The following is a 16,754-nucleotide window of genomic DNA, read 5'->3' as shown; positions in this document are numbered from 1 at the left end:
TTAACACTTTGTCTGTTATTGCCATCTACTGAGTTTAATGAGTATCTTTGAATTTGAAGTTCTACATAAGAAACAATAGCTAAAATAACTGATGCACCTACTACAGCTTTCTGCAGAGTATCTGATTCCCTTTGTAAATTTTTTATAAAAATAAAAAGTACATTTCTGTTCCTCAGCAGTGTGGTTTTCTTTAATTATGGTAGACACTCATCACAAGCACTGAGCAATGACTACAAATACGATGCTACATCTGTGTCGATTTAGAAAGTAAACTCATGCTGAATAGCTGCTAGAGAAAGCTTTTCTTTACTTCACGATTCATCCTAGTAATACGTACTAATGCAAAGTAGGAATGGTACTGCTGGAGACTTTGTGCTATCAAAGCAGAATATTATATTTCTTATGAGAAATCATAAGACAGAAGGACTAGGTACTGTTTTCTGATACCTGTATGAGTCTAACTGTAAAGGGTCAGTATGTGACTCATTAGACTGGTTTTCTAAATATGAACATATCACATTCCTCTGAATACATGCATTGAACATCTTAAAATATTAAACAGTAAACTGTAGTATCAGACAAGTTCTCAAGTTAAAGCCTGAATAATGCTGCACTGGGATGCAGCACAGGATTTAAGAACAATTCTAATTTTGCGTTTCTTATTAACTGATCAGCAGAAGCAAAATGTTGCTCCAGATCACCTTAGATATTTAACAGATACGGAAAGTCTTTGCAGGGCCAATATGAAGTCTGAATAATTGAATACATTTCTGTTCTTGAGAACCGAGGAAATCAGTTGGATATTGGAACAAGTTTTTATAGTTAATGCATTTATTAAAAGCCTATTTTTAAAGCTAAAATAACACATAAGTAATTTTCTCTGTTCTTGGTAAGCTTGCTATCCTGTAGTAAAGTTTTGGTTTTGTTTTGTTTTGTTTTTCTTTTAGAAAATGAATCTGGAAGAAAATTGGTGAATCCAATTCAGTGGACCTACAAGCACTCTGACAGGCTCAGAGAGCAGAGTCTGGACCAAAGAGCAATTACTCCACCAAACGATTTCAGGTACAATTGACCTAAATATAGCACTCTCTTGAGATTATTGACAAGAGTTCATTTCCTGTAATGCTTTTCCCATTTGCTACTCCTGGTAACCACTGTGATCTTATCTGTCTGGTGCTGCATGACTTCTGGGATGCATCTATGAATTCTGTTGTGCATTATCTTTAAACAGACAAGTAATGCTAGAAGAGGAATCTGCAGTTAAACTAGGTGATGCATATATTATTCTTGCTACTGAAGTTACACAGAGCAGGAATGAGTGCTTGAATCCATATGGACTGGAATTCTTTTTACTGTGAAATCAGACAGGTAGTAACAGGTAGTGGTAAATAAATAGGATAATTTATTTCATTAAACAGTAATAATAGATTGGAAAACTTGCTGTTTGTTTCTTTGTACATATATTTATCCATAAAGTATGGCTTCCCTTTGTGTTATCCTACTTCCAGGCAATCACTGTAGTTATCACATGCTGTCACAAAAACAAACAAGGGTATATACTAAGTATACAACTTTGTAAGTGTACGAAGTATGGATGAACTGAGTTCAGAGGCTGGTAATGATAAAGCATGTATCAGTTTTGAAGAATGCATTTCCATTAAACATTTCTTGCAAACTTGTGCAAAATGCTGGATGTATTTGCATTCCATTTATGTGGGATATAGAGAAAATAGGTGGGATTCACTTGGTGTTCATCACAGAGGTTGTTGTTATTGTAATTATTATTATAATAATTATAACAATTATTATAACAATGAGTATAATAATAATTATTATTTGCATCCTACTTATTTTATGGAATTATTATTTAGAAAACCTATGCATTTTCCAGAAATTCAAAAAACTAGTGTTAGATTCCATGCTGGGCAGCTGTTGGGAAGCCATTTTTTCAGACCTTTTTTAGCCAAAATAGGGTGACACAACTGTGCAATTTTTTTCCTGCACATCTCCAATGTTTTCCCTGAGGAACTTCAGAATGCATGTTTTATTTGGGGAATAAACTCCAATAGTCATAGGTCTCACTCCGCAAAGGAACTTCAGGACAATATTCAGTTGAAAAACTGAATAATATTTAAGGGAGAGACAAATATGCAATATATTGGTCTGACTGTTTCGTTGTTGATGATGGACAGCAATTGTACATGTAGTTAGACTCAAGAATTCTATACTAAAATAAGATGAAGCATAAATCATAGGTTGCATTGGAAGGAACATTTTAAAGCTCATCTGGTCCAACCTCCCTGGCGTGAGCAGGGGCCTCTCTAACTAGGTCAGATTGCTCAGAGCCTCATTAAGCCTGGCCTTGAATGTCTCCAGGGATGGGGCCTCCACCACCTCTCTGGGCAACCTGTTCCAGTGTTTTCACCACCCTCAAGAACTTCTTCCTAGTGTCTAATCTAAATCTAGCCTGCTCCAGTGTAAGACCATTGCACCTCGTCCTACCATCACACCCTTGGAAAAAGTTCCTCCCCAGCTTTCTTGTGCGCCACTTCAAGTACTAGAAGGCCACTAGAAGGTCTCCCTAGAGCCTTCTCTGCTCCAGGTTCAACAATCCCAACTCTTTCAGCCTTTCTTCACAAGAGAGATTGTTCCAGCCCTCTGATAATTTTTGTGGACCTTCTCTGGACTTGTTCCAACAGGTCCATGTCCTTCTTGGGTTGAGGGCTCCAGAACTGGACACAGTACTCTGGGTGAGGTCTCACCAGAGCAGAGTAGAGGGGCAGAATCAGTTAATTCCTTTACATAGTAATTTGGTTATTCTAAGGAAAATTTAGATTAAATGTAGGAGAAAATTTACCTCTGATTTTTGTATTTTTTTTTGCTATTTGCTGTGGTGAGTTGATGAGACAGAGCCTACCACAGCTGAAAGCCAGAGTAATTTGAAATGCAAGTATAGTAAGAAGAAAGGAGTAATACAGTCTGTGAGGGTGACATGAGAATATGCAAGGCATGGTTAAATGGATTCTCAACTGGACAGGTTGAGGTCTTCTTGCTCTTTGCTTTACAATCCTGAGTAATCTGTATAAACCTTTATAATGGGTTGCTAAATAAAATAAATTTAAAGTTTGAGAGGTGAGGAAATATACTTGAGAAAATTATGCAGATTCATGAGAGGATCTTTCTGTTGCAGTGTTTTCCACAGAACAAGACAATTAAAGTACCACTGACCTAAGGGGGACAAAAATAAAAACAATTCTGCCCCAACACAGAGAGAACTCACAAGCAGTTGCCAACAGCCCTAGAGCCTGAACTGTAATATTTAGCTTCTTTACATTTGATATTTTATTAATATAACTCCTCCTAGTCTTATTGGCTCTTTGAAGTTCTACAAGGGCATAATCTTGCAGACTAAATCCTGCTGGTCTGACTTTTGCTATTTTCTTTTTGCCCACAAAAAATACATATCTAAAAGTTGATCTTGGATCTGCAGAGAATTATCCGATATACACATTTTGTTCATGTTACATTCGAGGTACGGATGACATTGATGACATTCAATCAGTTGTCTATACATGCTATAGATGAGTAAATCAATTTGAAACTTAGGAACTATGCCCTGAAAACCTCACGTAAGCTTCCTTCTCTATGTGAAAGGTCTTTCTGAGGACTGGTCTTTTCAGCTAATGACAGACAGAAACATTCTGGAACGGACATTAGGTCCATCTTGTACTATATTATGGACCCGATAAAAGGTATAGAATCTTTATAATTTTTTAATAAAGTTTTTTGACATCTTCAAGTGATGCTCTGATCCCTTACAGGATGCAGACCCATAGAGGACAATATCATAGATTAAGTATTTTAAGGCACTTTATCCCTGCCCTTTATTCAGTTTTCCTGCCACCATGGTGAAAAGACATAGTAAAGTAGCCCTAATTAGGCAGTATAGGAATCCCTGGTATGCAGCATTCTTCTTATCCAGCTTTATATTCTTCCTGCTTGTTCTACAGTGCCTCAGGGAATGAGAGAAGTCTGGTCCATTAATTAGAGAATTAGCTTAGAATTGGGAAAGATGAGTTCAGGTTTTTTCTATGCCACAAATTTCCTGCAATACGCTTAGCTAAGTATTGAGCAAAATTCAGCAAAGCCTAAGGATCAGGGATTGTGACTGTATTTTCTCTACTTGCAAAGCAGAATCAGGTGTCGTTCCATACAACTATTCAGGCTGGAAAAGACCCTTGGGATCACCGGGTCCAACCATCATCCTTACTCTACAAAGTTCTCCCCTAAACCATATCCACCAACACAACATCCAAATGACCCTTAAACACATCTAGGGATGGTGACTCAACCACCTCTCTGGGCAGCCTATTCCAGTGTCTAACCACTCTTTCTGTGAAAAATTTGTTCCTAATGTCCAGTCTAAACTTCCCCTGTTGCAGCTTGAAGCCATTCCCTCTTGTTCTGTCATTAATTACCTGCAAGAAGAGACTGCACCAACCTCTCTACAAGAACATTTCAAATAGTTGTAGAGACTGATGAGGTCTCCCCTCAGCCTCCTCTTCCTCAAACTAAACATTACCAGCTCCTTCAAGGGTTCTTCATAAGATTTATTCTCTAGGCCCTTCACCAGCTTCATTGCTGTTCTCTGTACTTGCTCCAGCACCTCGATATCTCTCTTGAATTGAGGTGCCCAAAACTGGGCACATTACTCCATACTCGATGTTTCAGGTATCTGTAGTTACCCCACTTCTATTGAGTAGTCAGAAATATTAGCTTCCCGCATTAGTGGAATAGAATTCTCTATACTTCTCTATCCTACTGTTCTTCTGTAAGGCATAGTAGTGACACACAGCAAAATAATGCCTCATGTTAATTCAGACAGAGTATTAAAAATATACTGTCATGAAGACAAGTTCATGTTAGCTCTTGGCAGTCTAAGTCTTCTTGTTATGACCTTCTAAAAAGCAAAGTTCATCAATCAAAATGTCACATGTTGCTAAATTTACAGTTTATAAATTAAGACTGTAAATTTAAGTAGTAGAAATCATCACATAAAATTGTGCTTCTTTCTCTTTGTCTTGCTCCAAACGTAAGTGGTTTCAAAAATGAGGCAATAGGCTCTTATAGCAGTTTCTAGGCAGCATTTCTGCTCCTGTGAACAGGCATGGTTGTTTATATTCCATAGGCCACCCAGCTGTGATTGATCACAGACTGCTGCTGATGTTAGCAAGCTAAAGAGAACAGTTATGTTAAAGTTAAAAGCATCAGGGGATGGTCCTATCACCAATAAGAATTAGGAAAAAAAATAGTAATGTGTTTTATTGTATATGTAGCTCAGCTTGCAAGAATACTTAATCCTTACATCATCTTGAAAATTGTTTGGAATATAAAATCAAATTAAACCTAGTATCAAGAGGCATGGTCACTCCCAGTCCTGTATCAAGTAAAAATTTTTTTAAAGACAAATCTGATGATGATAGAACAGACAGTTTTCATAGCAAACACTTAGGAAGTGTTGGAGTAATTGGATTAGAAGAGGTAAAAATTAATTTTGCTAGGTCATGACAACTTTATATGGTTCAATCCCTCCTTTTCTACTACTCTGGCATTTTATGAAACTCGTTATTGTGTAGCTTTATTTTCACCAGTTTCCAGTTTTTAGCTTTGTGTGTGATCTTAAATAATTCATCTTTATGAATATTGGGTTGTAAATTTTGGTGAGCAAAAAAAATTTAAATTCATAGCACATATGCACATTCTGCTTTTTTGCACTTCAGATAAATTATGATGTATTGCTTAGCTGCTGTATCTAACTGAAGTATTTCTTCTGAAGCCAAGGAAGACACAGAAGACTAATTTGAAAGCCAAGTGGAGTTAAGAGAAAGACTTCATTGATCAAATAGGGTTTGGGTCAGGGTTGAGTTAGGTCAGAACTCTATATACAGTAGAAGTAAAGCTTTTATTAAAAAGCCAACATATAAAACAAGACTTTCATACTTTGAGACAAAAGAGGTACAGAAGTCCATTTCTACAGTAATACATTCATCTTTGGTAAACCGAAGAATGCCAAGAATATGATTGATAAAATGTGTAAAGAATCTTACCCAATAAGTAGCTAGAGTCAACAGAAGGTACATATTTTCTAGTCAATTACAGCTATAATGAGAAATTGTTTTAAAAAGGTTTTTACAAGCATGGTGGGAGGACTAAGCATGGGCAGATTCTTAAAATCCCAGCAGCCCTTTTTTGTATACGAATACAGTTTGTGACTCTGTAGTATGTCCTTATTGATGTTATGCAAACAAAATTTAAAGAAAGAAGGGTAATCTAAAAGTTTCTGCTCTTCCAAACACATTTTTGGGAAGGTGCAGAGGGAATAGACAGTATGATTTCACCATCACCTTGCACATTTCAACAGGGTGCTCTGCTGTGGTTTGGGACCGAGCAGGTTATTGCTGCTCAGCAGCTTTCAGTAGTATTGTCCCCACATGACCTTGTGGATGGATTTCTATTTCAACATCATATAGAAGTTAAATACTGCTGAAAATAGCATTTCACTCTTTTTGTGATCCCTTTTATGGCTTCTAGGGTGAAATTTATCTGTCCTAATGTAGATGTCATTCATATCTAAATTGTCTCTGGCTAGGCCTGCCTTTATAGTCAATGGAGAGAAATAGATGCTTTTAGGGCATGACTCATCTCTTTGGAAAGCAGACATCTAAATAGGTCAGATGAATCAGACTGTGGAGCAACATATTCCTTACTAGTGAGAATAAAGTCAATGTAGTGATCAGCTTAGATGCTGATGCCTATATTGCAGATACCTGAAGTAAAGTGAAATGAACTCTGTCTCTAGGAACTCGGACAGATCTCTAAGTCAGAGGATAATACCCTGCTCTTCAGGAAGCACTTTTTTCCTTAGAGCTTCTGATGTCACTGCACGGAGGTACTTGGTCATAGTCATTGTCATGAGGTGATAAATTAACAAAAAATGTTACACCTTCGCCTTGTCCCACAGTATTTTAAGATGTGAAAAATGAGTAGACTTTGCTGCATACATAAGTAATTTATATACATCTGTCATCAGTTATTCCACTGGTTGCACAGTGACATCATTTTTTCACCAGTCTCTGCTAAAATTCTGTATGTACAGGCTCACACTATGGTTTTGATTGGTCCTTGTAAACTGTTTCAGAACCAGATGCTTTTTTCTCAATCTGCAATCTTTGCAAATAGACAAAGAAGTAAAGATATGCAGCTTATTTAGGGTAGTAGACTAATTTAAATTGTTTCCCCATTGTAATAATTACTGTTAGTGCCAGAGTTTCACTGAACTCTCCAGTAGAAGACATAGTTTGTGCAATATGCCTGGAAGTCACACAATTAGTATTTTCAAGTGGTAACGAATGAGTTTTACATAAAGGATCTGTGCTTTATGTTGGTTGTGTTTGCTTTAAGTGTCAACCATAAGCAATAAAATGGAACATACAGGAACAAACAAAATTATTTATTTATTATATATTTAAAATATAAAATAAACAAATAAAGACCTTTTTAAAACACTGGAATACCAGTGTAGCTTTTTCAGATGCCACTCTTCTTCCATTATTTGCAAAACCTCAGATCACAGCAAACCTGCAAGACTTTTGTCAGATGCACACCCGGGAGTAGCTCAAGGATGACAGCCTGAAGTAAGCAGATTGCTAGTGAGGCTAGCAGGTGCCAAAACATGCTGTTTCATGACCCAGTGTAAATATGCCAAAAATAATCTCAAATGTACTTCAGTAAATAAATGCAAAAAACCCCCAGGCTTCAGAAATACAGTCTGTAGAACTGTTTGAGATTAAGCAAGAAACTTAAAGTTAGAAAACCACTATTCTAATTTCTGCTCTGCAACAGAATAGCTGTTTTCAGGTAGTGATGCCTTTCAGCCAAAATCTGTATTTTGCCTCTTCAAGAGTTGTAATGTTTTTCAAAAGTAACTGAGAGCAGAACTATGATGGATTCCACAGATTAAAACATGAAATTAGGTTGAATGACATTCAAATGTTGAGTAAATGTCTCTACCTCATTTCCCCTGTCTTCTAGAATTATAGTGTTTAACTGTCTTCATTTATAATGGTGTCAAATGTGTAAACAGCAATAAAAGATTGCTCTGTAAGTGCAAGTGTTGTAAGATCAGTTTATCTTACTATTAAAGGTAAAAGTTTCATAGCTATAGAACATGTTTCTTTGATCAGCCTGAAAATAATTTGCTATAGATAAAGTAAGATCCAAATGACTGTGTTATGCAATTGAATTTAATTTTAAAAGACAGTACTACCAGGACTGTGATAAGTGAACTTGAATTTGCAAAATGCACTGTGAAATTGTCAGAATCATTGAAACAGTCAGTACTGTGTGTTTAGTGTGTAAAATCAGATCAATGCAATAAAATGCGTGGCTGAAAATTGAAATGTAAAGGCAGGAATGAAAAGGAAATAAAAAAGCAGTTGTGAAATTTTATTTGGATTTTAAATATTGTATTTAAACTTTAAACCCTTTGCAGATCTGCTGCTGAATGTATGTTGTGTAAAATATCTAAAAAAAAGCCACTTTCCATTATTTACCTGAAGTCCTGGCTAACTGGGGAGGTCCCAATGGACTGGAGGGTAGCAAATGTAACACCCATCTATAAGAAAGGCAGAAAGGAGGATCCAGGAAACTATAGATCTGTCAGTCTGACCTCGGTACCAGGGAAAGTCATGGAGCAGATCATCTTGAGTGTTATTAGAAGACAGATAGGCTTGGGGAAGTGTGGCTGGAAAGTGTCTGGCAGAAAAGGACCTAGGGGTTCTAATTAACAAGCAGCTGAACATGAGCCAGCAGTGTGCCCAGGTGGCCAAGAAAGCCAATGGCATCCTTGCCTGTATTAGAAATAGTGTGACCAGAAGAAGTAGAGAGGTGATTGTCCCCCTGTACTGAGAACTGGTGAGGCCACACTTGGAGTATTGCATCCAGTTTTGGGCACCTCAATTCAAGAGAGATATCGAGGTGCTGGAGCAAGTACAGAGAACAGCAATGAAGCTGGTGAAGGGCCTAGAGAATAAATCTTATGAAGAACCCTTGAAGGAGCTGGTAATGTTTAGTTTGAGGAAGAGGAGGCTGAGGGGAGACCTCATCAGTCTCTACAACTATTTGAAATGTTCTTGTAGAGAGGTTGGTGCAGTCTCTTCTTGCAGGTAATTAATGACAGAACAAGAGGGAATGGCTTCAAGCTGCAACAGGGGATGTTTAGACTGGACATTAGGAACAAATTTTTCACAGAAAGAGTGGTTAGACACTGGAATAGGCTGCCCAGAGAGGTGGTTGAGTCACTATCCCTGGATGTATTTAAGGGTCATTTGGATGTTGTGTTGTTGGATATGGTTTAGGGGAGAACTTTGTAGAGTGGGGATGATGGTTGGACCCGGTGATCCCAAGGGTATTTTCCAGCCTGAATAGTTCTATGATTCTATGATTCTAAAAGTCGGTAAGAAATAAGGGATAATCATTTTGACAGAGGAATGTTGATTACTGTAGGTTTTGGACCCTCAAAGAAGTAGCCATGAGATAAAATTTTCAGGATGAAAAGGTATTTCAATGGTGAAAGCACTTTTATCTTAAATTTTGATTACGAATGCAAACCAGAAGAATATAAAGTTTAAGAGGTAACATATTTTAAATTATGCAGGAAAGACAGAATTTAACCTTCCGAAATTTATGAACATGTCTATACTATGCATGTTCTGAAGTACCCACTAAACTGGCTCTGTACAAAATTGTCGGTGGTCTTTATATAAGAGCTCTTGTGTGCAAGCTCTTGTAGGTAATCTGTCTGTTCATGAGCAAGACATAATTCCTTGGGCCATGATTAGCCAGGCAGTGCACACTGAAAAAAAAAAAAAAAAAGAAAGCATATCTTAAAACTGTGATTTTACCTTAAATATGTAGCCAAGTATTGCAAATATGATACAACATATCTCTGAGTACAAATGAAATAAAGCAATGGACTCAACAGAACAAGATATGATTGCTGATTCAATATGCTGATGTAAGAGACACGTGGTTCTTAAATGACAGAATATTTCAAATGGAAGGCACTTAATTAATCAGATATGCAGATATATCTACCCATATGCACACAAGGATCCTGCGGTTTTCACAAACAAAAACTCTCATTCATATGAAAAAGAGGAAGTGAAGATTTGATTTGGCTTAATCTTGTTTGAACAGAGCTGATAAAAATGTGTGTTTTGACTCTGCATCTCTTAGGGTCCTACTTAGGGTCTCAGCATCTTTCTCCCAGTAGTCTGTGTAACAAAACCTAAAAGTTATGGCTTGGTTTCAAAATTCAGTGTGGTATTTTTCTTCAAGGTTTTAAGATGCCAAAATACAGGTGTCTACACGCAGATATCTTACTCCCTTCTTAGTCAATTGAGTTGGGACAGTGGGTGACTGGTCTGCTGAATCTCTTTCTGACTTTACTGACTAGATAACCACTGACTACAGTGTTAGCATGTACACGTCTAAATTTAATCTTCAGCTTTCCTCTCCTAATATCACACTTTTGCAATTCCTGCACTGTCTGGAGTGGTGTAAGCTATATATACAGCAAAGTAATAGAACCAATCCATCCTGTCCTCTACATTTTTTTTTTTCATATTTTATTAATAGTTTCATTTGTTTGAGAGGACTTCTAGATTCTGTACAATGCTGAATTTCAAAAATATTTGAATTAAAGTTCAGATTTTAGAAGATGTTAGGTAAAGGTGGACATCAAAGGTATGCACAGAAGTTGCCATGGAAATTATATGTCCAACCTATCTGAAAGTAGAAATGGGTTAAATGAATAATTCATTGAAGAATGTGACAAAATCTCTTAAATGTGAGCTTGCATTTCTGGCCATTTACTTGTACTTTTATGAGTATTTATAAATACCCTAATATTTAAAACAATTTTGCTAAGTTCAAAGAAGCTATACTTTCTTGAAGTGTAGTTGATGAGTTACAAAAAGTCAGTGCTTAATTCTTACTGGAAAACCCTGCAGGGTCAATGGAGTCTGCATGATTTTCTTAAATTCTTTTATAGAGATTAATAACTCATTCTTTTCAGGGAATATTGCCACATTAAACTTATGCTCAATGTAAACAGGAAAGTTGTATAATAAGGGAATGGCCACCAGAAAGGTTCTGCATTTACTTTCAAACAAGAACAACAAAATACTAGCTTGTTTCACGGGATAGTGTTTTCTTCCTGTTTTTGTTTACAGTCTTACAACACTGCAGACAGTGTTTTTAAATTGTTAGCTCAGTAACAAGCACCGTAATGAAGACCCAGTGGAATACCTTTGGTGAGAAGGCTTGGAGAATGTGTAAAAAGGGAGAAACATCTCACTTAGGATGGTTTCCTGTGTCCTATACAGACCCCATCAAGGGAATTCTCTTACTCTGTGATGATGGGTAATTGCTGAAGCTGACCCTTCTTCACTTCTTTTTATCCATTTATTAGCAGTCTGAGTTTTCCGGGTCCTGAGAAACACATTGAATTTTATGGAAGCTGAATTACTTGTGAGAAATAGTCATAAATTTCATGCTGAACTCATGTAGTTTATTTAATTCAAGTGACAATGATAGACAACAGGAACTACTGTATTATAGCATATTACATAGAGGATGGCCTCTATACTTTAACCTGCCTCCTTTGCTGTTTTTAATGCTAAAGACGAATTTTGTCTAAAATCTGGTTCCAAATTTTTGGTAGAAACTAGGAATAATTGATAACTAAATAGTAATTCCTATATTCCAGTTGCTATAACTCATTCCATTATTACATTTCCAATAGTCAAAAATAAATTATTCTTTTGAATAAGCTTTGGGTCAGTGCATCCTTATGAGAAAAAAATTAAGCAAATAAGGCAGGAGACCTGCATGGATGAGCAAGGAAAAAATTCTGGAAAAACTCAAATGGAAGAAGGAAGTTTATGCAGTGTCGAAAAATGGGCTGGCCACTTGGGAAGAATCCGGGAACCTTGTCAGAGCAAGACAGAAGGCTAAGGCTCACTTGGACTTAAATTTGGTAAGGGATGCCAAAGACAAGAAGAAGGGTTTCTTCAAGTACATCAGTAGCAAAAGGAAGACTAGGGAAAGTGTGGGCCTGCTGCTGAATGTGGTGGGTGCTTTGGTGACAGAGGATACAGAGAAGGCAGAGCTACTGAATGACTTCTATACTTCAGTCTTCACTGCTAAGGCTAGCCCTCAGGAATCTCAGACCCTGGAGGTAAGAAGGAAAGTGTGGAGGAAGGAAAACTTTACTTTGGTTGAGGAGGTTTGAGTTAGAGATCATTTAGGCAAACTGGACAGCCACAAATCCATGCACCTAAATGGGATGCACCCATTTGTGATGGGGGAGCTGGCAGATGTTACTGCTGAGTAACTCTCCATTATCTTTGAAAGGTCATGGAGAACAGGAGAGGTGCCTGAGGACTAGAGGAAAGCAAATGTCATTCCAGTCATGCTTGATCAATCTGATAGCCTTCTATGATGGTATGACTGGCTGGGTAGATGAGGGGAGAGCAGTGGATGTTGTCTACCTCAGTTTAAACAAGGCTTTTATCACTGTCTGTCATAATATCTGAGTAGATAAGCTTAGGAAGTGTGGGTTAGATGAGTAAGCTGTGAGGTGAGAACAGTGAGAAATGTCTGAATGGCAGAGGTCAGAAGGTTGTGATTCATGGTGTAGAGTCTATTTGGAGGCCTGTAGCTAGTGTTGTTCCCTAGAGGTCAGTACTGGATCAAGTCTTGTTCAGTATGTTCATCAATGACCTGGATGAAGGGACAGAGTTTTGGTACCCTCACCAAGTTTACTGAGGATACAAAACTAGGAGGAGTGGCTGATACACCAGAAGGTTGTGCTGCCATTCAGCAAGGCTGGGACAGCCTGGAGAGTTGGGCAGAGAGTAAGATAATGAAGTTCAGTAGAGGCAAGTGTAGGGCCCTGCACCTAGGGAGGAATAACCCCATGCACCAGTACAGGTTATGTGTTGACCTGCCAGAAAGCAGCTCTGCAGAGAACGATCTGGGAGTCCTGGTGGAGAAGTTAGGCATGAGCCAGCAGTGTGCACTTGTGGCCAAGAAGGCCAGTGGTAATCTGAGGTGCATTAAGAAAATTGTGGTCAGCAGGTCGAGGTAGATTATCTTATACCTTTTTCCTATTGAGGCTGAATCTGGAATATTTTGTCCAGTTCTTGGCTCTGCATTTCAAGAAAGATAAGAAACTACTTGAGAGAGTCCAGCAGAGGGCTGTGAAGATGATTAGGAGACTGGAGCATCTGCCTTAGAAGAAAAGGCTGAGTGACCTGGATATGTTTACCCTGGTTAGAAACTAAGAGGGGATCTTACCAAAGCTTATAATACCTAAAGGGCAGGTGTCAAGAGGATGGGGCCAGTCTCTTTTCAGTAGTTCCCAATGACAGGACAAGGCGCAACAGGCACAAGCTGGAACACAGGAAGTTGCACCTGAACATGAGGAAAAATTTCTTTACTGTTAGGGTGGCAGAGCACTGGAACAGGCTGCCTAGAGAGGTTGCGGAGTCTCCTTCTCTGGAGATATTAAAAACCAGCCTGGATGTAATCCTGTGAAACCTACTCTAGGTGAACCTGGTTTAGCAGGAGGGTTGGATGAGTTGATCTCCAGAGGTTCCTTCCAAACTCTACAATTCCATGATTCTGTGATTCTATGAACTAGATGAATAAGAGTCCAAATACTCAAAAGGTAATACATGTCAGAATTAACTTCATTAGGGCAAGTTAGTTTACTCTCTCCCATGCATATGCATTAAAAAGATTTATTTAATTACATGATCACATATTATTTTTCTTACAAGGACTTTTCCTCATTAAGTTCACAGAATATATGATAGTCACTTACTGAACAGCTGTTGAATGTTTTGTTTTCTTGACATTATTCAGTGTGAGACCCCATACCTTGTTTACTACAGAGTATTTAAGCCCTGCTCTGAAGACAGAATTACTAATTATTATTAAGTTCCTTTTGGGATTTTCCTAGTGATTATCAGTATAGCATCTAAGTGATGAACAGACATTAAGTTAGCTTTACTGCAGGCTCCTGAGATTGGAAGACAATGTGATTTCTGTTTTATGGCTGAGAAACTGTGGCCCAGAGAAACTATGTTCAAAGATGACACTTATCTACAAGACCAGCCTGAGGTGCTTAGGTCCAAAAGCCTTGAATCCTTACTGTTAATATAGAAGTTTTCAAACTCACGTCTTCCTGTTTCTAACTGTGTCTCTGAGCATCATCACTTCTGCAAATTCAAATGCTTTGTCTCAGTGAGTCACATAAAAAATGAAGAATATACTCGTAGTGACCACCTTTAAAAAACCTGGTTTGAATGGCTACCATAGGAACTTCATGGCAAGAAAAGACAGGATCCTACTTTCTAGGTCAACATCCGATTACCCTAACTATTCTTTCTCATCTTGCAATGCTGTCCCCTTTTTTAGTGCATTTCTTCAAAATTCTTCACCAAATGAACCTTCTTCAGTACAGAGTTCTGATTCATCCTTACAGCAAGGCCATCTCATGCACTGTATGAGGAAAGTGTATTCTGGGAAAAATGGTATATGAGTCATGCCATTAGTCTTCATCATGATGCCCATTGACAAGATGGGGGAAAATCAGGTTGTATAGGCAACCTGACACTTCTAACATCTTTGTCCTTGGTTTGGTCATATTGAAAAAGTTATTTAAAAAATCTTGTATATGAGAATGAGAGAGAGATAGAGGGAAAGATTAAAAGTACACACTCTTTTAATAATAAAATCATAAGAATATCTTAACCCCCATCTGAATTATGAGATACTTGGAATGTTAAAATACTCTTAGGTCAGTTTACTTATTTCACACCTGTGTAAGAAGTTGTAGCCAGCTTCAAGAGGGACTGAGCCAACATCTTATAAAAGTGGTGTTCCACGTGAAAGGAAACTAGGTAGTACTGGGAAGACTTCACTTTGCATTGAATAATTATTGTATTTAATTTCCATAGTTTCAAAATCCACAATTTATCTGGAGCCTCACAATACTGCTCTCCCATTGCTTCTGAATCTTTCACTCCATTACACATTGCTTTGTCATCTTGATGCCTTATTCTTTTTTCTGTCAAGGGACTTGAAAGAGAACATGATCAATAAAAGATTTTGGAAAAACGATGCCAGGACAGCCCAAGCTTTATATTGGAGTCTGTGAGGAATGTTTTAAATAAGGGCAAGAGTACTGGGTTTGGAGCAAGACAATAATGATTGTTCCATTTATTAGTATAAATGTGGGAGACTTGTGCTCAGTTCCTCGCCTTGCTCCCATCTTCTGGCTGCTCGTCTTTCTGTGGTACAGTTCCTTGTCAACAAAATGGAAATAGCACTGTGAAGGGGTAAAAATACAAGTGTGTAAAGCCTAGGTCAGTTGCAACCTTCACAGCCACCACCACCTCGCTCAGCTTTGTGCAGATTGTGCAGTTCCCAGTTCACACTGGTATTAAGTATTGACTAACATGGCATGAAGAATAGCTCAGAGCATTTTGTAGAGGCAGTTCACAGCAGTTTTGTGGACCTAAGGGCCTATCCGTGCTAGGTAACATTGGACAACAAAGAAAAATAGCATCGATCCCTTCCTTCTCCAGGAAGTAGGAATTTTGCAGATCCCAGCTAATGTGAGCTGGTGATCAAGACAATGAGTCCTCAGAAAAATAACAACCAGGACTGAACTGTTTTCTCTAAACAAAGTAGAGACAGCTATGCAAAATCATTCTACTTCATATACAGTTCAGGAAGAAGGAACATAGTCTCATGCTGGCTATATTTCTTGCCACATTATGGCTTAAATTATAGATGTAAGCTAGGAATTATTATCAGTGCAGAAATGTAACAAGTTTTCATGGAGCTAGTAAATACTGTATGCCCACTAAGTTTGTACAAACCTGTGTACTAAATGCTGAGACCAAAAAATGACCTTTTGTGACTGGTGGATTTCAAATATGGCACAAGAACATTGTCTGATTCCTTGAAATAGAGTATAATTACTAGAGAAAGATATTTTATTGCATCCAAAGAGAGATATTACGTTATCTATCTATTCATCTATCTATCTATCTGTTTATTTATTTATTTAGTGCTGACAAACATGGTCTAGTTCTTACTTTTAATTTTTTATTAAAAAACATACCAACTTTTCTCCTCGTTCAGTCTGACTCTGAAAAGCAATGTTTTTAAATTAAGAATGAGGGACCTGATTCTACATCCTTATGTATATGAGCAGTCCCACAGTGACTACACTGTTTACCAGTGCCAAGGATATCCAAGATCAGAAATCTCTTTCCTTTCATTTCCTGAAAATTAGGAGACAGGAATCTGTTTCCAGTTCTCAGTGAAGCTTTAGGATGCATGGGGCTTTGTCCACCATACTGAGTTTATGCTCCCTAATGATGTGTAACATTCTTATCTGTTTTGTTTCTATTTGAGTGACGCATAATGAGTACTTGAGCACAAACCAAGCTAAACTGGGGAAAGTAAAATGAAGTACACATTGAAACAAATTGGGTATTATCTTCAGTCAGAAGGCCTGTGTTCTACTAAAAGCAATTTTTATTCAATACCTGCCCTTCTCCTTTCCCTTACATGTACTTAGGTAAACCTTGGCAAAGCAAATATTTTATCAT

At 37.7% G+C, this 16,754-nt stretch overlaps 1 protein-coding gene across 11 annotated transcripts in view; it reads left to right on the top strand.

Moving 5' to 3' along the window:
* The first annotated feature begins 1,028 nt into the window (after window positions 1-1,028).
* MYT1L (myelin transcription factor 1 like) overlaps window positions 1,029-16,754 on the top strand; it is a 221,895-nt gene continuing 206,169 nt past the window's right edge. For all 11 annotated transcript variants that reach the window (XM_051614624.1, XM_051614622.1, XM_051614632.1 and 8 more), the window contains exon 1: window positions 1,029-1,062. The gene's annotated coding sequence lies outside the window, so the exon portion shown is untranslated. The remainder of the gene's footprint in view (window positions 1,063-16,754) is intronic.

This window comes from Apus apus, chromosome 3 (assembly GCF_020740795.1).
Source record: "Apus apus isolate bApuApu2 chromosome 3, bApuApu2.pri.cur, whole genome shotgun sequence".
Taxonomy (NCBI): domain Eukaryota; kingdom Metazoa; phylum Chordata; class Aves; order Apodiformes; family Apodidae; genus Apus; species Apus apus.
The sequence above is the reverse complement of the archived record's forward strand: the minus strand, read 5'-3'. Positions and strand labels throughout refer to the sequence as shown.